At 44.1% G+C, this 26,166-nt stretch overlaps 1 protein-coding gene across 8 annotated transcripts in view; it reads left to right on the top strand.

Moving 5' to 3' along the window:
- Positions 1 to 26,166, top strand: part of DNA2 (DNA replication helicase/nuclease 2) — a 179,906-nt gene that overhangs the window by 82,997 nt on the left and 70,743 nt on the right. The window contains exon 1 of one of the 8 annotated variants that reach the window (XR_011198785.1): positions 1,867 to 2,112. The exons of the other annotated variants lie outside the window; for them this stretch is intronic. The gene's annotated coding sequence lies outside the window, so the exon portion shown is untranslated. Of the gene's footprint in view, positions 1 to 1,866; positions 2,113 to 26,166 lie in introns of those variants that run through there. 8 annotated transcript variants of the gene reach the window in all.

Raw genomic sequence — 26,166 nt, forward strand, 5'->3', positions numbered from 1 at the left:
TCTGAAGCCCAGAGTCATCCTTACAAAAGCGTGCCCCCTCCTCTCAGACTCGGGAAAACTACGCAAGCCTTTGGAGACGGGCCTGATCTCCTAGACTTCTCCTCTTCCCAAGCCTGAGCAGAAAGGAAAACACCAAATGTACTCTCTATCAGGTCTAGTCTGGTGTGAAGAAAACAGCTTGGTTCATCTTGTGAAAAAACATAGCTTGGAAAAATACAGCTTGGATTCTCGACTGCAATGTCTAACTCCACGTTAAAGGCAATAGGCAGCTAACCTAAATATCAAATGTAATGTCTAATGTCATGTCAAAGCCAATAGGCAGCTAAGCTGAATACAGAATGTAATGTCTAATATCCTGTCAAAGCCAATAGGCAGCAGAACTGAATACAACATGTCAAAGCGAATAGGCAGAATACAGAATGTAATGGCTAATGCCATGTCAAAACCAATAGGCAGCTAAACTGAATACAGAATGTAATGGCTAATGCCATGTCAAAACCAATAGGCGGCTAGGCTGAACAAAACATGCAATGTGCTACTAGTGAGCACTGAGCAACTAATATGCGCAGTGGTGAAACACAAAGTCATTGGTCAAACACAATTAATAGCATCACACTTGTCAAAACTGCAGTAAATGGAGGTTTGGTAAAGGAGTCTGCCCCAGCCCTTCTGGCAGTGCATGGAAAGGGAAGCTGTGGTGCAGCAGATAAAAACCTCAGTGCTAAGGTGTGGGTTGAATCCCCAAATGACCCTCCAGAACCTGCAGAAATTATAACAAAGGGCCGAAAAAACGTCCTGCTGATTAAAAAACAGGGAAAGGAAGAGCACATTTCAGATGACAAATGTTATTTGCAAGAGAAGTCATACTTTTTTCTTTTGCAGATCCTACCACGTTTCGCCACTGACCATGAGTGTGCTGTGTGGTCTCCCTTCGGGTGTGTGCGTGTGGGGTCGGGGGAGGGACCGAACCCCCAACCTGAACCTGATTGATTAAAGTACAAACACCATGGATCCATTTTGCACAAATGGTGCCTTCAGTTCAAGTTCAACTTGTTTGATTACATTCTTCCACTGGAACTAAGCAACCTTACCAGTTAACTGTCTGTGTTTTTTTTTCTTCATATGGAACTCTGACTTTCGCTTACATTCCAGCAAACCTTTCAGGTGGACCGTGTACCTTTACATGAGTAGAACTCATGCTACATGAAATTGCTACTTTAGAGACACTATTATCCCAATCAGAGTATATAAGTTTCAGTCTTTTCTGTGTAGATGTATCTTATGCGAAAGGTTATGAGATCAATATGTTAATCCACTTCCATTGCTTTACAGTGATTGCTTTTATCATTCAAATCTGATTTGCTTATGTTTTTTTTTTGTGTTGAGTTTTTGTTTTTTGTTTGAAATAAGAGGTATGTAAACAAAAATTAATTGGTCAAAGGGTGGAATGTGATGCTATTAATTGTGTTTGACCAATGACTTTGTGTTTCACCACTGCGCATATTAGTTGCTCAATGTTCACCAGTAGCACATTACATGTTGTGTTCAGTTTAGCTGCCTATTGGCTTTGGCATGGCATTAGACATTACATTTGGGTTAGCTGCCTATTGTCTTTGATATGGCATTAGCCATTACATTCTGTATTCAGTTTAGCTGCCTATTGGCTTTGACATGGCATTAGACATTACATTTGATATTTAGGTTAGCTGCCTATTGGCTTTAACGTGGAGTTAGACATTGCAGTTGAGACATTGCAGATGAGCTGTGTTTTTCCACATGATAGACCAAGCTGTGTTTTTCACACCAGACCCTAGCTGATAAGAGCACGTAGATTTTGTGTTTACCTCTCAATCCAGTCTGAGAACGAGTGAGGCTCGAAGAATTGGCCACTCTCCAAGTATCTTCGGTTCTCATGCTGAGTTTTCTTTTAAGGATGGCTCTGGACTACAGCAGAGAAAGATTGAAACTATCTTGACTTCAGACAGGAACGGAGACGTCAATTGCCTGTCTCCCGTTTGGGCAGAAAATCTCTTTCTTGCAGTTGAACGGAGTCATCAACTTGAAGCCCCAAAAGGATGAAGCTGAGTATAGGCCCCACAGCCTTGCCCTACGGTGATGCAATTTTGACTTTTATGCTTTGCTTTGAAGTTATGCTATAATATAATCACATGTATTTGCTGTGTACATTTCAACTGAGAAGTACTTTGATATATTTTGCTTTCATTGCTGTGACTACTTTTGAACGTGTGCTGCCAATCTACTAATTTCTTCTCTCAGGAACCTCGTGGTGAAGTAATAATAACAATAAATGTCTTCTTTAAACTCAGAAGTGCATTCCAGAGAGGTTCTGATCGTGAGATAAGAGCAGGAAAGCAGAACAGCAGCAAAATGGAGAACATGCATTCACTGGTGCACTGTTAACAGGAGAATGGAAGCAAATATAAGATTTGAGACTAACATATATTATGGACAGTGGCTTAACCTATTCATCACTAAAGGTACACCTGGCAGTGATAGTAGCATACACCGGGGCGCCTTGTGTGACAGTTCCTTCACCAGTAGTGAAGAGGTTTCATAGCGGGATCAAAGAGAATTGCTCCACCAAGGTCATTTCTTGCACCATTGTGGAACTTAAACACGGTATTAACGCAATTGGTGACAAAACTGTTTGAACCTATGCACAAAGCAGCTCTCAAATCACCCACACTCAAAACTGCGTTCCTAATCTTGGTCACTTCACTGCGGAGAGAGAGAGAGAACTGCAAGCACTAAGAATATAGAAACGTTAGCTGCAGGTACACAAGGACAAGGTGGTTCTCAGGACCATCCTTCAATTCCTACCTAAGGTAGTAAGCAGTTTTCATGTCAATCAAAGCATACAGCAGTGGTGACTGCCTGAGGTGCTGTGGCAAGCTGTTTTAGCTCTTTGCCGTGAAAGATCTTCCATCTGCCCAGGTCTTCTCAATGCAGGGTACGGTCGGTGTCTAGTGCTTGTTGAGTGGAGAGGTCTGGTGGGGAAGTAGGTGATGCAATGGTTGAGGTAGGTAGGTCCTAGGTCATGGAGGGCCTTGAAGCGTTGATGAGGAGCTTGAAATCAATACATTTCTTGTTAGAAAGCCACTGGAGGTCTCTTGTAGGATTGGAGAGGTGTTGTTGGCAGGGAATGTCGAAGATGAGTCTGGCGGAGACGTTTTGAATGTGCTGTCGTTTCTTCAGGTTTTTCTGGGTGATGCCGGTGTAGAGGGTGTTGCCAAAGTCGAGTCTGCTGGTAACCAGGGCATGGGTTACAGTTTTGCGGCAGTCCTTTGGGATCCATTTGTCGATCCCCCAGAGAAGTCTGTGTGTGTGAAAGCAGGAGGATGCGACAGTTGACTTCGCTGGTCATGGTGAGCGATGAATCCAGGATTAAGCCAAGATTGCGTGCCTGGTTTGGTAGGAGTGAAGGGTGCCAAGGGTAGATGGCCACCAGGAGTCATCACAGGCTGATGTGGATGGTCACAGGATGAGTATATGTCTCTCGTCGGAGTCGAGCTTCAGACATCTGTCCTTCATCCAGGCGGCGACGTCTTCCATCCCATTATGAAAATTCTTCTTGCCAGTAGTGGGATTTTCGGTCTTTGAGATGATCATCTGGGTATCGTCGGTGTAGGAAGCGATGTTCAGCCTGTGGTTCCTGACGATGGATGTGAGCGGGACCATGTAGATGTTGGAGTGTGGGGCTCAGGCAGGAACCCAGTGGAACTCCGCAGCTGATCTCCATAGGTTCTGACCGGTAAGGTGGAAGTCTGACTTCTGTGTTCTGCCAGACAGGAAGGAGCGTATCCATTGTAGGGCCTTTTCACGGATGCCAGCTGCGTGGAGTCTGGAGCAAAGGGTGAGGTGCGAGACCTTGTCGAAGGCAGCCGATAGGTCCGGTAGAATGAAGGCTGCTGTATTGCTGTGGTTGAGGAGCGAGCAGATTTCATCTGTGGCGGCGAGGAGGATTTCTCCGTGCTGTGATGGCTCCTGAAACCTGAATAGGAGTTTGTCCAGGATGTTGTCCTTGATGTGCTTATGGAGCTATGCGTTAATTACCTTTTTGATGACCTTGGCTGGGAAAGGCAGCAGGGATATGGGGTAGTAATGCTTGCGGTCCAGGGGGTCAGCTGTGGGTTTCTTCAAGAGAGGGTGGTTCTCTGCGTTCTTCCAGTCCTCTGGGAAGGTGGCTGTCTCTATAGAACAGTTGAGGGTGTGGTAGAGCTCGGGTGTGGTGGAGGTGTTTGCTCTATTGAAAATGTGGTGAGGACAGGGGTCCTTAGGGGCTCCAGAGCGGATGCTGCTCATGATGGTATGGGTCTCATCTATGGTGAAGGTGGTCCTGCAGTACAGGATCTGTGATGACTTGGTGGGACGGAGCTGGGGAAGGGGTAGTTGGAGGGCTCAGAGGTTCTTGCGATCCTAAAGCAGATGAATCCTGAAAACTCTTCAGGCTGCAAAACTACTCCTACTGGTAAGTAACATTTAGTTTTTTCTCCCCAGCAGGGAGCCACATGGGGTGCAAGCCCAAGATGTAAGGTTCAAAGTGGACGCCACCTTTGAATGGCAAATGGTGGGCATATACAGGAGAGGATGCTGTTTTGTTCAGGTAGATGTGTTGATGTTGGGGACAGCTGCCAAAAAAGTATTTTTCCATGTGCAGGTAGTTCTCCGGTATCCACACCTCTAGGGTGGGCTACTCAGCTCTGCACAATGAGAGAAGAGTTCAGCCATTGTGGGAATGGGCAGAATAATGCACTCTGGGATAGCTAGATGGAAAACATTGCAGGAAGTCGTCATCATATGAGAGGGGACCTGGTAGCCCATTAACTAATAACAGTTACACAAAACAGGGCAACCCGATAATCCCTCAAGAGACTGGGCACAAATATACAAATATCATGGTCTCCTGAATGAATAATTACAACAACAACAAAAATCACAAAGTTAGTGGATATGTAAATACGTTATCCAGCACAAACATTTAACTGTCGCTTGTCTACATATAGTTACATTTATAATTGAAATAATAATGTTTTGGGCAGTGATTTAAATAAGGTGTACTTCCACGTTTAATGATATTACAAAGTTCTTTAGGGTCTGTAGACCGTACCGCAAAACCAATGTAGAGGGTCACAGTTATACTTTTAAGTCTCAGACGTGACTTTTGACAGTGTGGAGACCACTCAACCAAAATTTCAAACACACTTAAGCTTATAACGTCTTTTGTCATAGTAGATTACTTAAAAGTCAATTCATTTGTGAAAGAAGTGGTCAGTGCATCTACGTTTCAGCCTCCAGGTGTCAAAGTAGTATTTGAGACCATCCTCGGTCAAAGTGTCAGACATATCTTAGAAATCACTTTAATTAAACTTCATGTAAGAGTTTCACTCCTGAAGAATCTTGTTTGAACACCAGCTTCAAAGTGCATCAGTGTATAACACAGTCTCAAGGACTGTACTCCATATGGGTAACTTATAAGATTTTTAACTCCATAGAGCAGCCATCAAATGCAACAACCTGTAGGCATCTGTATTAACTTCACAATATGTTAGGCAGTATGCAACCGGTTAGACAATATTCTTTGGAGTGATACTATAAAATTAATTTGAATACCTGTTGCGAACCAGTGGTTTAGAAGAAGCTGAAGGGCTGTGATATGGATTTCTGTGTTGTCGTCGAGGATGTCATCAATGAGGTGCTTGCAATGCGAAGGCATGTGTTGCACAGCAGCGGTTCAGAGGAGACTGCGGGCTGTGATGTAAAGTTGTGCTTCAGGGATACGTCGCACAGAGGTGGTGTAGGAGGCTGGCCTGGCTTGTAGTGGGTACCAATGGTACTTACACCTTATGCCAGTTCCAGTTATCCCTTATTAGTAGAGTGTAGTAGTGATCTAGCAGCTTAGGCTGATAGAGGTAGCTATAGCATGCAAGCTCATGCAATACCACTTATATCATATAGGTACTATATCATAAGAAAGACAATACTCATAGTTACTAAAAAATAAAGGTACTTTATTTTAGTGACAATGTGGCAAAAATATATCGGAGGATATACTCCCTTAGAAGGTAAGTAACATACACACAACTAACCAAATCAGGCAAGTAAAACAGTCAGAAAGTAGTGCAAACATTGTAAACCCCAATAGGCCTAGGGGCAACAAAAACCATATACTAAAAGTGGAATGCAAACCGGGAATGGACCCCTAGGCTAGTGTAGTGTGTAGAGGGTCGCTGGGAGTGTAAGAAAACACTAAGGGTATAAAGGAGACCCCCCACCCAAAGACCCTGGAAAGTAGGAGTATAGTACTACTATTTCCCCAGAAACACACTAAAGTTGTGATAAAGGATTTCGCAAGGACCACAACAGACTGCAAAGCACTGAAGATGGGGTCCTGGACCTGAAAACCTCCAAAGAAAGGGGACCAATTCCAAGAGTTGCTAAAGTGTGCGGGGGGGCAGGAGCTCACTAAACCCCAGATGAAGGTGCAAAATGGCTGTCTACGATTGGAAGAAGCTGCAGGTCTTGTAACAACGAAAGGAGGTAGGAAGTTCTTTGTGGAGAAGATGTCCCACGGCGTGCTGGAGGATGCAGAGTTGTTTCCTTGGCAAAATACCGCAAACCAGACTTGCTAGCTGCAAGCGATGCGGTTGGGGAAAAAGGGTGCTGCCCAGGAAGGACCAGGATGTCGCCACTTGAGGAGGCAGATGGGGCCCTCAGCAACGTAAAGAGCCCTCGGACAGGAAGGAAGCACCCGCAGAAGACTTTGAACTCGGGTTCAAGAAGTCTGAACACGCCGGTCATCTCGACACTGCAAAGAGAGGTCCCACAACACCGGAGATCAACTCAGGGAGCTGAGTATCGCAGGACCAAGTGCTGTGGATCGAGGCTTGGCTGTGCATGCAGGATTTCTTGGAAATAAGCACAGAAGCCTATGTAGCTGCAGATCACACGGTGCACAGGATTACTGTCTGAGGAGGGGAGGCAAGAACTTACCTCCTCCAAATTCGGACAGTTGGACCACTGGACAGTCTGGGTCACTTGAGTCTACCACCTGTGATCCAGGGTCCATGCTCGTCATGTCGACCCACAGATTTCCTTGTGGCTTCCAGTGCAGGATGAAGGCAAGCAGCCCCCAGAGCATGCACCACCAGGAAACAGTCGAGAAAGCCGGCAGGATTAGGTGCTACAATGTCGCTGGTAGTCTTCTGGCTACTTTGTTGCAGTTTTGCAGGCGTCCTGGAGCAGTCATCGGTCGATCCTTGGCAGAAGTCAAAGAGAGAAGTGCAGAAGAACCCTGATTAATTCTTGCAAGTCGTAATCTGAGCAAAAGCCCATTGGAGTGACCCTAAATAGCCTTCAGAGGAGGATTGGCTACCTAGTCAGGTATGCACCTATCAGTAGGGGTCTCTGATGTCACCTGCTGGCACTGGCCACTCAGAGGCCTCCAGAGTGCCCCCACACCTCTGGAAACAAGATGGCAGATGTCTGTGACACACTGGAGGAGCTCTGGGCACCACCCCTGGGGTGGTGATGGACAGGGAAGTGGTCACTCCCCTTTCCTTTGTACTGTTTCGCACCAGAGCAGGGACTGGGGGTTCCCTAAACCGGTGTAGACTGGCTTATGGAAGCAGGGCACCATCTGTGCCCTTCAAAGCATTTCCAGAGGCTGGGAGAGGCTACCCTCCCCAGCCTTTAACACCTGTTTCCAAAGAGAGAGGGTGTAAAACCCTGCTCTCAGATGAAATGGTTTGTTCTGCCTTCCTGGGACTGGGCTGCCCAGACCCCAGGATGGCAGGACCCTGTCTGTGGGTGGCATCAACTGTAGCTGCAGAGAAAACCCGAGAGAGCTGGTTTGGCAGTTCTGGGGATCCATAGTGGAGTCCCCAGAATGCATGGAATTGACTCCCCAATACCAGATTTGGAATGGGTGACAATTCCATGATCTTAGACATGTTACATGGCCATATTTGGAGTTACCATTGTGAAGGTACATATAGGTATTGACCTATATGTAGTGCACACGTGTAATGGTGTCCCCGCACTCACAAAATCCGGGTAAATGGCCCTGAACTATGTGGGGGCACCATTGCTAGTGCAAGGGTGCCCTCACACTTAGTAACTTTGCACCTAACCTTCAGCAAGTGAAGTTTAGACATATAGGTGACTTATAAGTTACTTAAGTGCAGTGAAAATGGCTGTGAAAAAACCTGCACGTTATTTCACTCAGGCTGCAATGGCAGTCCTGTGTAATGGTTTGTCTGAGCTCCTTATGGGTGGCAAAGGAAATGCTGCAGCCCATATGGATCTCCTGGAACCCCAATGCCCTGGGTACCATATACTAGGGACTTACAAGGGTGTTCCAGTATGCCAATTGAAATTGGTAAGTGTAGTCACTAGCCTATAGTGACGAATTTAAAGGTAGAGAGAGCATGAGCACTGAGGTTCTGATTAGCAGAGCCTCAGTGACACAGTTAGGCACTACACAGGTGTACACATTCAGGCCTCAAACTATGAGCACTGGGGTCCTGGCTAGCAGGATCCCAGTGAGACGGGCACAAACATACTGACATACATGTAAAATTGGGGGTAACATGCCAAGAAAGATGGTAATTTCCTACAGGTGGTTCCAAAGCAGAGCTATAAGAGGATGCATCACACAAACTCGGTGGACTGGACCACAGCTGGGCTGGCAGAGCACCTTCATTGCAGCGGTCTCTCCATGCTATGACTTCAAAGCGTCCAACTAGCAGGATGTTTGGGATTAATGTTATAGTTACGTTTGGATGCAGGGCAGAACAGTCATTTCTGGCCTCATGGTCAAGGTCTTGTACTGTCACTCAGGAGGCTGAAGGTTCAAATCATAGTATCCCTTGGCAGTGTGTTTATTTATATAGTAGTGTTTTGACTGTTAGAGATTCCTAGTGATGGAACATTCAGTTTTCTTTCCAATCAAATGCGTGGGTTGAAAAGGTTCATACTAAAAGGTGATCTCACCCTTTTTAATTGACAAATACATTTTTCTTTTCAATTTGTCCAGAAATATCTTATTCTAAGTATATCATTCATCAAGCCTAAACAAATTCTCACTCTTTATCTCTGTCTCTCAATTTCTTTTTCAATCTTACCCACACACCCGCACCCAATCACAAACCCACTGAGACCCTTGTGCACCTGCTCACAGTCCCACTCCCTGAAGCACCCGCTCACAGACCCACTAAGACACTCGCACACTCGCTCACAGACCCACACTAACGCATCCACTAAGACACTGATGCACCCACTCTCACACCCAGACAGACACACTCACAGCCACTCTTAAATCCAGTTACACCCTCTGACACCTTTTCTCACACCCAGACAGGCCACGGCTAACTCCTGCTGTGCATGGCCAAAGGGTTTGGGTGATTAGGGGGAGTGGCCACAGGGTCTGGCCGCAGCCCTGACCTTCCACCCAACCCCTGCTGCGCATGGCCTTCGGCCGTGCACGGCGCAAGGTTGGATGCTTGTAGGGGGTTGGCCTCCTACTGCGGCAAGCTGTGATCAGCAGTGGTTGGCTTAACATATAGTAATGAAAATTACTATATGTTTAAAAAAAACATAGAAATTCACTGAAAAAACTAAAGGTTAAAGGGATGTTATAGTTAGGAAATAGAATTTAAAGAAAAAATAGAAATTCACTTTAAAAAAACAAATGTTAAAGGGAGGTTATAGTTAGGCTCACATTTTAAACATTCAAAACCATAGAAATTCACACGTTTATAGAGTTATCTTAATTAACTTGGACTCGTGCCCTAAAGTAACTATAACTCGCGCCCTCGCCATGCTCTGCTAATTACCCCACAAATTATGGCTGTTATTACCTCTTTGATAACATCATTGGTAATATCAATGTAATATTTGCATTACATTTTTTGACGAAAAAAATGTGCATGGGGGAACGTGAGTTATAGTTACCTTAGGGCACGAGTTACAGTAACTCTAACAGTAACAGGTGAATTTCTATGGTTTTGCACATTTAAAATGCCTAACTATAACATCCCTGTAACCTTTGTTTTTTTAAGTGAATTATTGAATTGAATATAGTTATAGTTAGGACCTACTTGCCATAGGAAAAGTTTTTTTTAGTTTGCTTTGGCGCTGTTTGGAAAATTTAGTGAACATTTGTCAAAGAATAAAGCCCTACTTGATCTTGTAGTGCATGAAAAGTTGCAGGGTGATTCGTCAAGCAGGGGTGAATAAAAAAGGGGGGGGTTGTGTGAGAAAGTAGCCTCTTTCTAGCCTTGTTACCCCCACTTTTGGCCTGTTTGTGAGTGTATGCCAGGGTGTTTTCACTGTCTCACTGGGATCCTGCTAGCCAGGGCCCAGTGCTCATAGTGAAAACCCTATGTTTTCAGTATGTTTGTTATGTGTCACTGGGACCCTGCTAGTCAGGACCCCAGTGCTCATAAGTTTGTGGCCTATATGTGTGTGTTCCCTGTGTAGTGCCTAACTTTCTCACTGAGGCTCTGCTAACCAGAACCTCAGTGGTTATGCTCTCTCATTTATTTCAAATTGTCACTAACAGGCTAGTGACCAATTTTACCAATTTACATTGGCTTACTGGAACTCCCTTGTAAATCCCTAGTATATGATACTAAGGTACCCAGGGTATTGGGGTTTCAGGGGATCCCTATGGGCTGCAGCATTTCTTTTGCCACCCATAGGGAGCTCTGACAATTCTTACACAGGCCTGCCACTGCAGCCTGAGTGAAATAACGTCCACGTTATTTCACAGCCATTTTTCACTGCACTTAAGTAACTTATAAGTCACCTATATGTCTGACCTTTACCTAGTAAAGGTTGGGTGCTAAGTTACTTAGTGTGAGGGCACCCTGGCACTAGCCAAGGTGCCCCCACATTGTTCAGGGCCAATTCCCCGGACTTTGTGAGTGCGGGGACACCATTACACGCGTGCACTACATATGGGTCACTACCTATATGTAGCTTCACAATGGTAACTCCGAATATGGCCATGTAATATGTCTATGATCATGGAATTGCCCCCTCTATACCATCCTGGCATAGTTGGCACAATCCCATGATCCCAGTGGTCTGTAGCACAGACCCTGGTACTGCCAAACTGCCTTTCCCGGGGTTTCACTGCAGCTGCTGCTGCTGCCAACCCCTCAGACAGGCATCTGCCCTCCTGGGGTCCAGCCAGGCCTGGCCCAGGATGGCAGAACAAAGGACTTCCTCTGAGAGAGGGTGTGACACCCTCTCCCTTTGGAAAATGGTGTGAAGGCAGGGGAGGTGTAGCCTCCCCCAGCCTCTGGAAATGCTTTCTTGGGCACAGATGTGCCCAATTCTGCATAAGCCAGTCTACACCGGTTCAGGGGACCCCTAACCCTGCTCTGGCGCGAAACTGGACAAAGGAAAGGGGAGTGACCACTCCCCTGACCTGCACCTCCCCTGGGAGGTGTCCAGAGCTCCTCCAGTGTGCTCCAGACCTCTGCCATCTTGGAAACAGAGGTGCTGCTGGCACACTGGACTGCTCTGAGTGGCCAGTGCCACCAGGTGACGTCAGAGACTCCTTCTGATAGGCTCCTTCAGGTGTTAGTAGCCTACCCTCTCTCCTAAGTAGCCAAACCCTCTTTTCTAGCTATTTAGGGTCTCTGTCTCTGGGGAAACTTTAGATAACGAATGCAAGAGCTCATCCGAGTTCCTCTGCATCTCTCTCTTCACCTTCTGCCAAGGAATCGACTGCTGACCGCGCTGGAAGCCTGCAAACCTGCAACATAGTAGCAAAGACGACTACTGCAACTCTGTAACGCTGATCCTGCCGCCTTCTCGACTGTTTTCCTGGTGGTGCATGCTGTGGGGGTAGTCTGCCTCCTCTCTGCACTAGAAGCTCCGAAGAAATCTCCCGTGGGTCGACGGAATCGTCCCCCTGCAACCGCAGGCACCAAAAAGCTGCATTACCGGTCCCTTGGGTCTCCTCTCACCACGATGAGCGAGGTCCCTCGAATCCAGCAACTCTGTCCAAGTGACTCCCACAGTCCAGTGACTCTTCAGTCCAAGTTTGGTGGAGGTAAGTCCTTGCCTCACCTCGCTAGACTGCATTGCTGGGAACCGCGACTTTTGCAGCTACTCCGGCCCCTGTACACTTCCGGCAAAAATCCTTCGTGCACAGCCAAGCCTGGGTCCACGGCACTCTAACCTGCATTGCACGACTTTCTAAGTTGGTCTCCGGCGACGTGGGACTCCTTTGTGTAACTTCGGGTGAGCACCGTTTCACGCATCCTTGTAGTGCCTGTTTCTGGCACTTCTCCGGGAGCTACCTGCTGCTAAGAGGGCTCCTTGTCTTGCTCGACGTCCCCTCTATCTCCTGGTCCAATTTGCGACCTCCTGGTCCCTCCTGGGCCGCAGCAGAGTCCAAAAACGCTAACCGCACGATTTGCAGCTAGCAAGGCTTGTTGGCGTTCTTTCGGTGGGAAAACACTTCTGCACGACTCTACAAGGCGAGAGAGATCCGTCCTCCAAAGGGGAAGTCTCTAGCCTTTTGCGTTCCTGCAGAAACCGAAGCTTCTTCAGTCCAGTCGAAGCTTCTTTGCACCCGCAGCTGGCATTTCCTGGGCATCTGCCCATCTCCGACTTGCTTGTGACTTTTGGACTTGGTCCCCTTGTTCCACAGGTACCCCAGATTGGAAATCCAGCGTTGTTGCATTGTTGGTTTGTGTCTTTCCTGCATTATTCCTCTAACACGACTTCTTTGTCCTTAGGGGAACTTTAGTGCACTTTGCACTCACTTTTCAGGATCTTGGGGAGGGCTAATTTTCTAACTCTCACTATTTTCTAATAGTCCCAGCGACCCTCTACAAGGTCACATAGGTTTGGGGTCCATTCGTGGTTCACATTCCACTTTTGGAGTATATGGTTTGTGTTGCCCCTATCCCTATGTGTCCCCATTGCATCCTATTGTAACTATACATTGTTTGCACTGTTTTCTAAGACTATATTGCATATTTTTGCTATTGTATATATATATCTTGTGTATATTTCCTATCCTCTCACTGAGGGTACACTCTAAGATACTTTGGCATATTGTCATAAAAATAAAGTACCTTTATTTTTAGTATAACTGTGTATTGTGTTTTCTTATGATATTGTGCATATGACACTAAGTGGTACTGTAGTAGCTTCACACGTCTCCTAGTTCAGCCTAAGCTGCTCTGCTAAGCTACCATTATCTATCAGCCTAAGCTGCTAGACACCCTATACACTAATAAGGGATAACTGGGCCTGGTGCAAGGTGCAAGTACCCCTTGGTACTCACTACAAACCAGTCCAGCCTCCTACAGGGAGTTGATAAAATTGTTTCCCATTTTATTTCCCATAGAAATTTTAGACACGAATACAGCCCGAACTGCTGAACGAAATTACACCAAATTTGACAGAAAGTCAGATCTTTGGCCAAAAAGATCTTTTTTGTGATTTGCTGTAAATCTATTCAGTAGTTTTGGAGTTATTAAAGGCAAAAGAAATAAAGATATCTAAGAATGCAGACCCTTTGCAGATCCAGTCACAGGGAGATCCATAGGACAAATGACCCCTCATGGTAAAAAATGTTCCCAATTTTTTTTTTGACCTCGGATCCGCACATCAGTCCTATCTATCATTACTCTTTCATAGTACTCCTTATGTAGCCTACTCAGCAGTCATGTGGCTTTGGAAAAGATTGTTTATTTCAAGACAGAGGGCCTGATTTAGAGTTTAGAGGACGAGTTACTCCTTTACAGAATTGACAATATTGTGATCACTGTATTAAAAATGCCATTAAATGTAATGCACTTGTACTACGGTAAATGGGATATCCGTCACATTTGTCAGTAACCCATCCGAAGAACTCTAAATCAGGCCCAAAGTCTCACACCAGCATTGCCAAATGTTAGCCCTCAGTGCTGGAGGAGTGGGTTGTGCCACATGTGGATAACAGATACGCTTTGCCTGGTCAGGTTTTATACAGTTTTTAGGTCGAACGTAAGCATACAACCTCTTGTATACTTTTAAGTAAACTTCTGTGGGCTTCCAGCTATTTCATGTCTTAGTTTCAGTGTCAGTTAAAAATCCTTGCTTGCTAGTAGTTGGTCATGCCTCTTTGTCCCTCCTCCTTCTGTGTGGGAGCAGGGACCAATTACTGTATATTTACGCTTTGTCCTGTTTATCTGGTCTGTAGGGGACTTTTTTTTACTTTGTTTCCTGCTCTTTTCCAGGGACGCTTCCCTTTTCATTTGCACAGCATTCTTGCTCTGAGGTTAGCCGTAAACAAGGCTGTTACCTTTGTCACAGTTCGTCTTTCTGAGCTCCCTGCACCCTCTCTCATCTGCACTCTTCTTTGGCTTGAATTTCTTTACCATGTTTGCTGCCTGTGGTCCCTGATGCTGAGAGCAAGGGAAGAGGACTGCTTGTAATTGCTTATAGCCTAGGCACTCAGCTCTACCAGGGCTCCGCAATGCTTGGTGACAATGCCCACTTCTGCTCCATACTGGGATCCCACTTGGAGCTCCATCAGTGCACCTCAGTTCACACACTTCATGCCCTCAGCCATGCCAGAACCCCACACACTCTGTCTGCCAGAGCACCTCAGTTCTTTCAGTCAGTACACTCTGCTGCCCCAGTACTGGGACCTTGGGCGCAGCTCCATCAGTGCACCTCAGTTCACACACTCCAAGCCCTCTACTGTGCCAGTACTCCATACAGGCAGTATGCCAGGGCGCCTCGGTTTCCGAGCTTAGCTGTAAACAAGGCTGTTGTTGTGGGTACACTAGGACATCCAAGAGCTCGATTACAGTAAGATGCTGTTGTTTGCAACATTCAGACTTCTTTGGGTATTCATTACATCCTTGAATATCAAGTTTTCAATAACCAATGCTTATTAAATGTCTCATTTATTATAACCAATGCTTGTTGATTATGCACATTGTATTTCACTTGCTCCAACTATAACTGCCAAAATATGTGCTCTCCACATTGTGATCTGTATTGAACATGTGCCACAGTCAGGAGGATAATTGCTCATTTCCTTAACAAGCAATCAACTGCCAAAAGGCACATTTACACGTTTTGTTATTTAAGGATGCTTGTGAGTCTGAGGCCTTGCTTGGCTTTGTACCTATTGCTCTGCTCACCTGTTTCCACTCAAGTCGAGTTCCTTGTCCTCCAGCCAACCTCCAGTTGAGTTCCAGTGTTCCTCGTTCTCTGACTTGCTTTCAGTCGGGTTCCAGCATTTCTTATTCTCCGGCCAGCCTTCAGTCTAGTTTCGGCGATTCTCTTCCTTGGGGAGGCTTTCTGCTAAGTCCCGTCTCTCCTCTTCTGTCTTCTGCTGACGGTCCTGTATTTCCTGTAAAAGAGGGAAAATAAGATAGGTGCCTGATCTTTCCTAATTAAAGTAATTCAGTGGTATCGTATATTAATCCGCTGCCCCCACCTTTGTTCCAACAAGCATACAGGAACGTTCCCCCATCCAGAGGCCCAGTCCCTAGATGTGACATGATGTCACCTAGGAACCTTTTGTATGGCGTCCCTGCTCATTCAGCTCTGCTACCTACGTGCAGCTCAGCCAGAGCCCCTCCTTCCAAGCACTCAGTGTCCACTGCTGTTCTCGTGCCGGGACCTCTCACCCAGCTCTACCAGAGTTCTGCAATCTTAAGAGACAGTGCCCACTTCTGCTCCATAGTGGGATCCCACTCGCAGCTCCATCTGTGCACCTCGGTTCACACACTCCAAGCCCTCAGCTGTGCTTGTGCTGGAACACCACGCACGCTGTCTGCCAGAGCACCTCAGATCTTACATTGTGTACACATTGCTGTTCCAGTACTGGGACCTTGGGCGCAGCTCCATCAGTGCACCTCAGTTCACACACTCCAAGCCCCTCAGCCGTGCCAGAACCCCATGCATGCTGTCTGCCATAGCCCTCCGTTCTTACAGCCAGTGCACACTATTTTTCCAGTACTGGGACCTCGGACGCAGTTCCATCAGTTCGCATCTGTTCACACACTCCAAGTCCCTCAGTCCCTGCCAGTGCCAGAACCCCACACATGCTATCTGCCAGAGCACCTCAGTTCTTACAATTAGTACACACTGCTGTTCCAGTAATGGGACCTCGGGCGCAGCTCCATCAGTGCACCTCACTGGCAAGGTCACTTTCTTTCCTAAACTGTGATCCCGCTTATATACAGTTCCATTAAAGGAGCTTAATTCTAATATTCAGTCCCACTGCCAAACCAATACTGGACTCAAAAGAGCATAACACAGCTCAGCAAGTGCGCCTCACGTCTAACATCCAACACCACTGTTGATGGGAGCCGCCAGATCCCATCAATTCTGACACATTTCTACTCAGTACTGAAGCTCACACACATACCCCTCGCTTCTGGGGTTCGGAGGCAATGCCACTTCCATGCTGGGCCCCACTCGCAGCGTCACCAGCGCACCTCCAGGCTAACACTCAGCAACACTGGCACGCAAATACTAGGTTCCACACATAGCTCCATTAACACACCTCGTTTCTGACATTGTGTACCCATTACTATTCCATTACTGTAGCCCACGTACAACTCTGTCAGTGCATCTCAACTTTAATCTGTAGCTCCCCATTATTCCTATACCAGGAATTACATGGCACTCCGTTTCTCATTCCTCACCCGCTGCCTTTCTCTTACTCCAGCACTGGGCCGGGATACAGCTCTGTCTATACCCCAATATTGCTGTATTGGGGTTCACATACAACTCTGCTAATGCACCTTATGCTGTTCTGCAGTGCCCCCTTACTGTTCCACACTCTGACTTCTGTTTGAGGACATGGGGTAGCCAATTCAATCTATTCTTAGCTGCCATCTTTATTTGGGAGGGTCTTTTTTTTATTTATTTTTTTATTTCCCTGTCCCTGTTGCTGCCTCCTCTTTCAAACTTGCAAAAGCTTGGTTATTTCTTTCCTCTCTTTTTGATTCATCAGGCGTTCGTTTTTTCAATATTTTTTTCTTTCCCCTTCATTCTTTGTCTTTTTTATTTCCTCTTTCCTTTGACTGGTTATGCGTCCTTGACATTTTTTTTTGTTGTTTTTTTTTGTTTTATTTTTTTGTTTTAGATCTTTCTTCCTTTCTCTGTTGTTTTTCTTATCGTTATCTATCAATTCACGTTTTACTAAAAAATCCCTCTTTTCCCCATCTGTATGTGGAAGCCACAAGTTACTTGTCGAGACCCGAAGTGTCAAAGTGATTTACCCATTCTGTGTCTGTGGGAAATCTCAGTACATACATGCCCTGGTTCTTTCGCTGCTTGTTTCTCTCACTTTCTCTCTGTTTTTCTCTAATGTTCATTTTTCTGTTTCTTTTCACACTTCTTTCATCATTTGTTCCTCTTTATCTTTCGTTCCCTAGCTTCTGCCCCTTTTTTCTTTTGAGTCACACATTTGCTCTATTTCTTTTTTTAGTTGTCCTTTCGTTTTCTCGTTCCTTCTTTCCTTTCGTTCTTTTATTTCTTTGCGGCCTCTTCTCTTTCTTCCTTTTGTCTGTTGTATTCCTTTCGCTTCTCTTTTTCTGCCCCATCCACTTTCTCTCCTGAGGCCTATTTATCAATGGAGCAACAGTTGCATTGGCACTGGGGCCCAGAGACCTCACTCTAATTACTGCTCTATTTTCCTACTGAAGTTCCAGTCAACCATTTTTCTTTCCTAATCCAGGGCCCAGGACACCGTTACTACGCCACTTGTCCTCTCCATCTTTATTCCCGACTGCCTATTTCCTTTCATCCTCCAATCCGTCCCAAATTATATTTTCGTTATGGTGTGAGCATTACACCCTAATGCCAAAAGTTTATTTCTGATAAAGGTTTTTATGATAATTGTATATGTTTTAAGCTAGAGGAAGAAGATAAATGGAGTGCTTTAGTTAAATGCTGGGCCACTGGAATTATATGGCAGGAAAAGACAAAATTATGAGGCAGGGATGACCAATTTAAGTGGCAAGAAAAGTCCAGTTATGAATTTACAGTGCCAATAGCTCTAACTCAAGAAAAAACAAGACCTCTTGCATTGCAAATGCTTGTTATACATATACCCAAGGATTATATCATAATCATGCTATTACATAAACAATAAAGTCCTCTTAAACAATGGTTATCAAGCACATCTAAATCAAAGGTGTAGCACTGGCCAGATGCTTCTGCATTGGTTGATGTATATCTGTAGGCCTTGTACTCTGCAGAAGAGTATTATTATATATCTTCAGCTGTTCATTGCAAGGAGTTACATCTGCCAAACAGGCCTTGGTTGTGAGAATTTTATTTCTGCCCCATAGACATGCTACTCTTCTTTTCGAGTATAATAAAGATATAGATGTGTAACGTTGAATGCCTACCTTGATCTGAATTCTATATTTTTTTTAGGAGAATAGTACAAAGTAGACAAGAGAGAAAGGTTTTGAGTTATAGGACGACGGTCAATACATTGAAATGTTGTCAGAAACTAGAAAAGTGTCTCATTGTATGCACAGTTTCTCATTTGGTCAGCCACAGAACATGGATCAACTTCCTATTTCCTTCACTGCGCATGCTCCCACTCCAGCTGCCCTCTTCTAACTATACTGGTGACGTCACGTGCATGGCCACTAGCTGCCTGTACTGAAGTAGATTTCCTCCAATAAAAATGGCCAGGTCAGAGAAGCATAGCAGCAATGGCTGATTAAAGTTACACTGCATAATTGCTCCAGTGTGGTTTTATGGTAAAAACAAGACTGAATTAGCATTAGTGTGTCTGCAGAGCCATTTCTTGCACAGTTGATTTCTATTGCTTGGTGACCTAGTGCACTGAAAAAAAACTCTCTCTAAAAAGGAGCCTACTTACCATTCAATGGTCTCATTATCACTGTTTTTGTGTGCTACTTTTTAATTCAGAGCTGTTTGCTGCTTTCACTTCTGCAGTGGGGAGACAAAACTAGAGGTTGCAAAGTGGAGTAACTTTTTACCATCAACCTATGATGTCTAGCAAGGTGCAAGCATAATTGCAGAAAATCCTTTTTATAAAATGCTTCTCTGGGAATGGACCCAGGCCAGCATGTATGTTAACAATTATATGTTTAATCTCGATGTGCATGCGTCTCTTTTACACATCACTTTGTATGTTTAAACAAAACATGACTTTGGTGTTGCTCACATAGGTCTGTAGTGAGACGGGTTGTCGGTCCACCAGTTGTGAGGCATTGTCGGTCCACCAGTCGTGAGGCGTTGTCGGTCCACCAGTCGTGAGGCGTTGTCGGTCCATAGGTCATGAGGCGGTGTCAGTCCACTGGTCGTGAGAAGGAAATTTGATTCCTGGTCAATGTTACTTATTGCACAGTAACAAACCCGCTGGAGAGCTCTTCAAAGGCCTACAGTCCCGTTTCCAAGCCTTGCAAATGACCCAGATCCACACAGATTGAACACAGGTCATTCCAGGCAGCATGGGAAGAAGAGTACTTGTTTGTTGAATGACCAAAGAGAAAGCCACCTGTTTGCTTTGCAAAGAGAAAGTTTATGTTCTTAGTAATGTAAAGGTATAATCTAGAGCAGCACTACAAAACTCACCATGCAGGATATACTGAGAACTTCCCAGTGCACTCAAAAATGCGTTCAGCAAAAGTGGCAGCATTAAAGCAATCGCTTCTTTCCCAGCAGAAGCTCTTCGTTTCTCAGATGAAGGAATCTGAGGCTGTTATAGAAGCATCATTCAAAATATGCTACTTGCTTGCCTAACATAAGAAGACATTCACGGAGGCAGAGCTGGTGAAGGAATGTTTCCTTTCAGTGGCTGAAATTTTGTTTGAAAACTATAGAAATAAAGTCAGCATTTTAAAAGAAATCAGTGCATTAAAGCTATTGGATTCCATATGTGCATGCATAATAGAGGCAATGGGTGAAAATGTCCATGAGGAGGTGATCAAAGCAGTCATAGTCACCATTCTTAAGCATTGTCATGGATTAGTACACATATATAGGTGATGTGGCCTAGTTATTAATTTGGGTGAGGCATTTGGACAAATCACTTCATCCCAAAGAAGGCCTCCTGTGCCATCTACCACTGCAAGGGCACACAAGAAGAGAAGATATACTGGATAGCATTTGCAATTACTTTGAAACACATCACATACCATTGGACACTCTAGGTAGCACCACAAGATATAGGGCTCCTGCCATGGTAGGCTATGACAGAGACTTTATATCGCTGATTAAAAATAGGCTCACTGGACAGACTGTGATAGACTACCACTGCATTATTCATCAAGAAGTTTTTTTGTGCAAAATTGAAGCACAGAGAACTGAATAATGTCCTAAAACTTGCAGTGAAAATTGTATTTGTGCCAAAGCCTTTAACCATACACTTTTTAAAGCTATGATTCGAAGCTGAATATACAGACCTCTTGAAGCACCCTGAAGTGCAATGGCTAAGCAAAGGAAAAGTTCTGGACTGATTCACTGCTTTGTTCCCTGAAATTGAACACTTGGTAAACAGTAGAGGTCAATCATTCCTAGAACTAAAGGATGTGAAATGGCTTATAATGCTCCATTTTCTTTGAGATCTACTTGCACACTTCAGTGCTCTCAATTTGATGCTGCCAGGCAAATAGCGGCTTGTGTGCTCCGTGAGAAATTGTATTTATTCATTTGAGAGTAAGCTTGTGCTATTTAAAGAACAACTGGATGTTGCAGACTTCGCCCACTTCCCAAAACTATTGGCTGTTGTGACTCTGACGTTTTCAAATGCACTAGAAATGCTTCCAACTCTAAACCTTGATGCATGTCTTGAGAACATTTCTGGGGAGATCAAACAACGATTTTCTCATTTCAGAGCCCTCACCCCTCTGTTTTGGTTGGTTGAAAACCCCGGGATGGTGAGTGCACGAAATCTTGATGATGAACTTGTTGGCATGAACAGGGCGCAAGCACAAATGGAGCTGATAGATATGCAGCACAATTCAGCTCTCAAAGCATCTTTCTTGGGGCAGGCACCAGAAGAATTCTGGAATATTGTTCCTTTTGACAGTGGCCCGGAAAGTAATTTGTATGTTTTGTTATGGATATCAGGAATAAGCTTACAGACTTGCATCAGGATCAGCTCTTACAACTTGCTGTTTCAGACATAGTACCAGATTACAGGACACTTATAGGAGACATGAAGTGTAAAATAAGTTCTTAGTATATCTTTCTTTGACATACCTATTTTCTGGACTCAGTTAATTGGGATTACTGTGCAATGCCTCTTAGACTGCTATTGTCTTGTAATAAAAATGTATTATCAAAATGGCCTCTGTGTAGCTTAGTAGTTATAGCTGGCTTTGAAATACAGCATTGTCTAGTAATGTTTTTATGTTTTGAAAAGGGGCAATTTTTTAAAATAATCCCTGTAGCCCTGCCCGTGACACCGCCCTGTACCCCACCTCCACCACCACTGGTACGGCCCTCCGCCACAAACCAGACTGTAATTTTGGCCCCTGGAAAAATGTTTGTGAGTACCCATGGCCTAGAGACTCCCGCAAAGTAAATTTGGAGCTTGAAAAAATATATAACTTGTTGTCCATAAAAAGTACGCCACCTCCTTTAAGTGTTGTCATAACGGGTGTCTGAAATGTTCCAATAATTGAACAGGGATTGTATTTCATTACTTTACGCACCATATGCCACAATTGTAAGGTGTTTTTTGTTTTCACTGTGACAAACACAGAAATAAATGGAACCATAATTGAATTCCAAGATGACTGTTGACAAGCTAAATCTCTTTACGTAGAAGCACCTGATGCACAACCTGAATCCTGGTGAAATCTCTTTACCTTCAGTACTTTCCCCGGTTCTCATGACTTTATTTTGGTTGTGTACAACCATAAAAGTACAGTAGTCATGATAAAATAAAAAACAAAGGTAGACATCAAGTTAAAAACTAAGCATTAAGACTAAAAAGATGCCATTATAAAATGGTATGACGTTCAACATGTAAGGAATCAATTCCCAAAACATCATCAAGCTTACAACATGGAAGGTCAAACAGTTGTTAAGTGATGGGTGCAACAAGCTTATGTATAAAGCATACAGAGAACGTCCACATGTAGAGGGCCCAGGCGGTTAGAAAGTTGCGGGTGCAGCATCTGCAAGGGAGTCCCAGTTCCTGGGATGCCTTCCAGTTATCATAAATCAGACATCATCCTTTTTTTTTAAAGAAAAAATGCATGTAGCGACATGGTGAAGTTTGAGGACCATCACGAAGCATCAAAATAAAGTGTTACAAGGTAGAGAGTTATAAACGGTATAGCAGCAAGCATATGGAACCTCACGATTCAAAATTCATTAGTGCACTTATACTCATAAAGAGTCATGCAGTTGTAAAGTGATTAGCGCATCAATCTAGTACATAAAACATGCTTGAATAAGAACCACATATGGACCCCGGCACTTGTGAAATTATAACGATAATGCTCCTGTAGAAACCCCAGATCCTGAAGTAACAACCAACTTGCATATGTAAATAATCAACTCGTTATATAGTTACATATTACATACACCGAGGACGAAGCTATGGAACTTTTAAAATAAGTCCACATGGAGATAGCCAAGCCCCACTGCTGCGGTGTTCAATGGAATAAAGACAATCTCTACCCGGTTCTACACTGGACTAGATATTAAGTACAAAGCCTACTTTAAAAAAAATTGACAGAGCAAAAACAATCGATTCTGATGTGTCAGATTTTAATAGACGTAGTACCTCCAGATCTTGCCTTACACCCAAATTGTGGCATAATGGGAGAATCCACTTAGACCTCCGCTTTTTATATTTGTGGCAAAAGAGTAAAAAATGCCTGTTTCATGAATATTGTGACAGAAGGGGCAACTCCCTGCTGTCACACTCGTCTTTTCTCACTTTGCCAAAAAAGGCTTAAGTGGCAGCGTACCAATTCTAAAATTAATATAGAGGGTCTTGGCCTCAGTGGGGTTAATACTATCAAGGAAAAATTCAAACTTGGAGATACATCTGTGGGTAAAAAACGTATTGATCAGGTCTCTGCTCATGCCATGCTTCCTGTACCTTGCAGGAAGCGGATTCCCACTGGAAAGAGCATCGTGGGATGCTGGAACTGCATCTGGAGATTCTGCTGGCAGTCGAGTGTGCGATTTGCGTAACAGGAATAGGTGAAATAATCTACGTATTTTCATCTCTTTTCTCCCCAATTTGTTAGATTTACCCTCTTCTACCACGCTAGCTCATAGACTGGTTCCTCGTCTCTCTTCCTCAACATCATTGCTGAACCTAGAGGAGTTATCATTCTTTTCCTCGAATTCACTGATTTATTGAATGTGCTCCAGGCAGCCAAATCCAAACAACAGATTGCTTGGTCAAGCATAAAAGTCTTCTTGTCACAAGTTGTCCCCAGTGCTACGGCTAACAGAAGAAAAGAGTTCCTCAACCTTCGTCCTACCTTAGGAGCTGTGGGAGCCAAATATGGTCTCTTTCATCCTCGCTTCTTCAAGGTTACCTATCAAAACAACACCTCTACATATTAAGATCCAGAGTAACTCAAAAAATGTATTAACGCTTTCACCACTGACAATAACATGGATACAGCTGGCCCATCTAAAAGTTAATTATTTCTGTCACTGTACTGATATATTTTAAGATTTGTTGTTTCACATGATGTGTTTAATATGATGCTATGTAATTGCATGCTTGTTGACATATTTTTCTTTTCATCTCTGTAGATCCGTAATGTATGTTCACCCTGTTTACTCCCCTCCTTTTTTATATATTATTCTGCTGTGGTGTGTGATCCGCACCTTTCAGATATGCCAACCCCATATGTGGCATCATCGCCCGATATCCTCTTTATTATTGAACCAAGTATGTGTTGGCAGTCGTCATTTTTTGGCATGTACGGTCTTTTCTTCTTGTATCTTCCTTTTTTTCCTTTCCTTGCGTTTCTCTTTCCTTTTTCTTTAATACCCTCTTTATCCTCTCCATCTATTATATTTTTTTCTTTTTTTTCTTCTAGTCCCTGCATCCTTATTTTTTCTTAAAAAATTTAAAGAGTTGTGTGAATCTACCACGGTACTCTATACTAGCATGTTTGATATTGTTTATTTATTGTGTTTTACTTTGAGCTCTTACATAATGTCTCTTTAACATGAAGACTGTCCATGTGGAGGAGACTTCCTCTTGATCCTCAAGAGGCTCTGTCTGTTTATTCAAAGACTTGTCCTTTTCCTCCAAGAAAGATGTTGGTTTCCTTTGTGATTCAGACAGTTTATTAGAAGTTCCCTTTTCCACTAAGGATACTGCTGGTTGCCTTTAAAGTGCAGGCAGCTTTATAAAGACTTCCACTCCCCTTCTTATGCTTTGGGCCTAGTGATGATTTACTGATTTTCCTGAATTATTGGATTGCTTCGATAATGTATTTCATTGTCTTCATGAAAACAAATTCTGTATGTGACAAATTCTCTAATAAATCTTTCAAAATTCCCCATGGACCAGAACGTAGTTACTCAGTATTTCAAATTATTTGTCCTATTAACGTTAATTGATTGACCCTCTGGTGAGAGCAGTGGTGACTCTACATCTAGATTGAGGTTGTAGGAGTGGAACCTTAAGGTAATTCTGGGATTTTTTGAAATATTGGGGCATAGTGAATTATTGGGGTTCTGCCCTCACACTGACAAATACAAAAATCTGAAAGATATGCTTGTAAATTGATGTTCACCATTAGCTTCCCTTTAATTTATCAGTGAACACTATGAAAAATTTGTAAATTGAATATTCTAACCCGTACCTACCATGATACATTTGGGGATGGCTGGAGATTGTCAATCAATCTGTGTCTGGCCTATTTACTGGAAATGGGCACTTCGGCTAGGGAGTGAGGCCTTAGACATCTATGTAATAAACTTAGTACAGCAAGCATGTATCCATGACTATGCCACAGTAAACCACATAATCTCTACATCAATAGCAAGCAAGAAAGTAGCCTTATATCGGGCAGTAGTAGCTCATTGAGAAATCAGTAACAGACGAAGTGGTGTTCCCTCTATAAATAGAGGGTTATAAATACCAGAATGCAAATTAAAAACATGCACTTAGTGAGTTACTGGAATCTAACATGGTGCCACTAGAGAGCCCTATCGTGCGCACCTCCATCCTACTGCATTGTAAACACCCACTAACCTTCCAATAGATGCGCACAGTTTATGTATCCATAAAGGAACATTACATTTCTCAACCCCTTGCACATGCGGGGGCAAGTGCACATATAAAACTCCTGCCTATAGGTGGAACATTGCACCACTGTAATGGGTAGCATGCTTACAAAGTGTAAACCTGTCTCTCTTACCTGCAAAGAGGGGAAACGCACAGCTACCCAGTGTTTTTTTTTCGGTGTGGCACATTCGGCCACTCTCTAATTTTCTAACCGGCATCACAGTGCTTGTTGGGACTTGTTTTGCATTTCAATTAAATGCACTAATATTAGCTTCACAATGTTTTTTCCTAAACATGAACGACCAGCTTAAATTTGTAGCACGTGGAAAGCAAATCTAGATACCTTTGTGGTCACAAGCATCTTCCAACCCACTATCTCTGGGAAGAAAATTTACGCACCAGTGCTAGCTGTAGGTAGGTGCGACCGGTGCTGATGCACTGGGTGCCACGGTCAAGGGTGCGCCCTCTGCATGACAGGCTGAATTGAGATAATAAATCAAAAAAGATTACACACGGTTCCACCTAGTGTCGTGGGTTTCTTTCGAGGAAAAAATTCAACAAATCATTGAAAAGCGAACTTAATCGAAGCAAGAGCCCTCACTCACCATCCGGTGACATGCTTCATCATAGGGCCAGCTCCTCGTCAGGCCGGCACTGCAATGCCTGACGGGCCCCGCCAGGGGGCTCTTTGCCGGAGATCTTTTAAGAATCGGTTGTGGCCGGTTGAAAAAGAAATGAAGTGAAGGATTGGTAAATTTCTCATGCCCCTCCTTTGTTGCTTTTTTGATGAATTGAGATAATGCCAGCCTACAAGGATCTTAGTGTGCGCAGCATTTTTCAGTCAGGGGATTATTACAATGACATGGTAACTACAGTGTTTGATTCAGTTGCTGGAGAAATCTGTG

Source organism: Pleurodeles waltl, chromosome 9, assembly GCF_031143425.1.
Source record: "Pleurodeles waltl isolate 20211129_DDA chromosome 9, aPleWal1.hap1.20221129, whole genome shotgun sequence".
Classification (NCBI taxonomy): Eukaryota; Metazoa; Chordata; class Amphibia; order Caudata; family Salamandridae; genus Pleurodeles; species Pleurodeles waltl.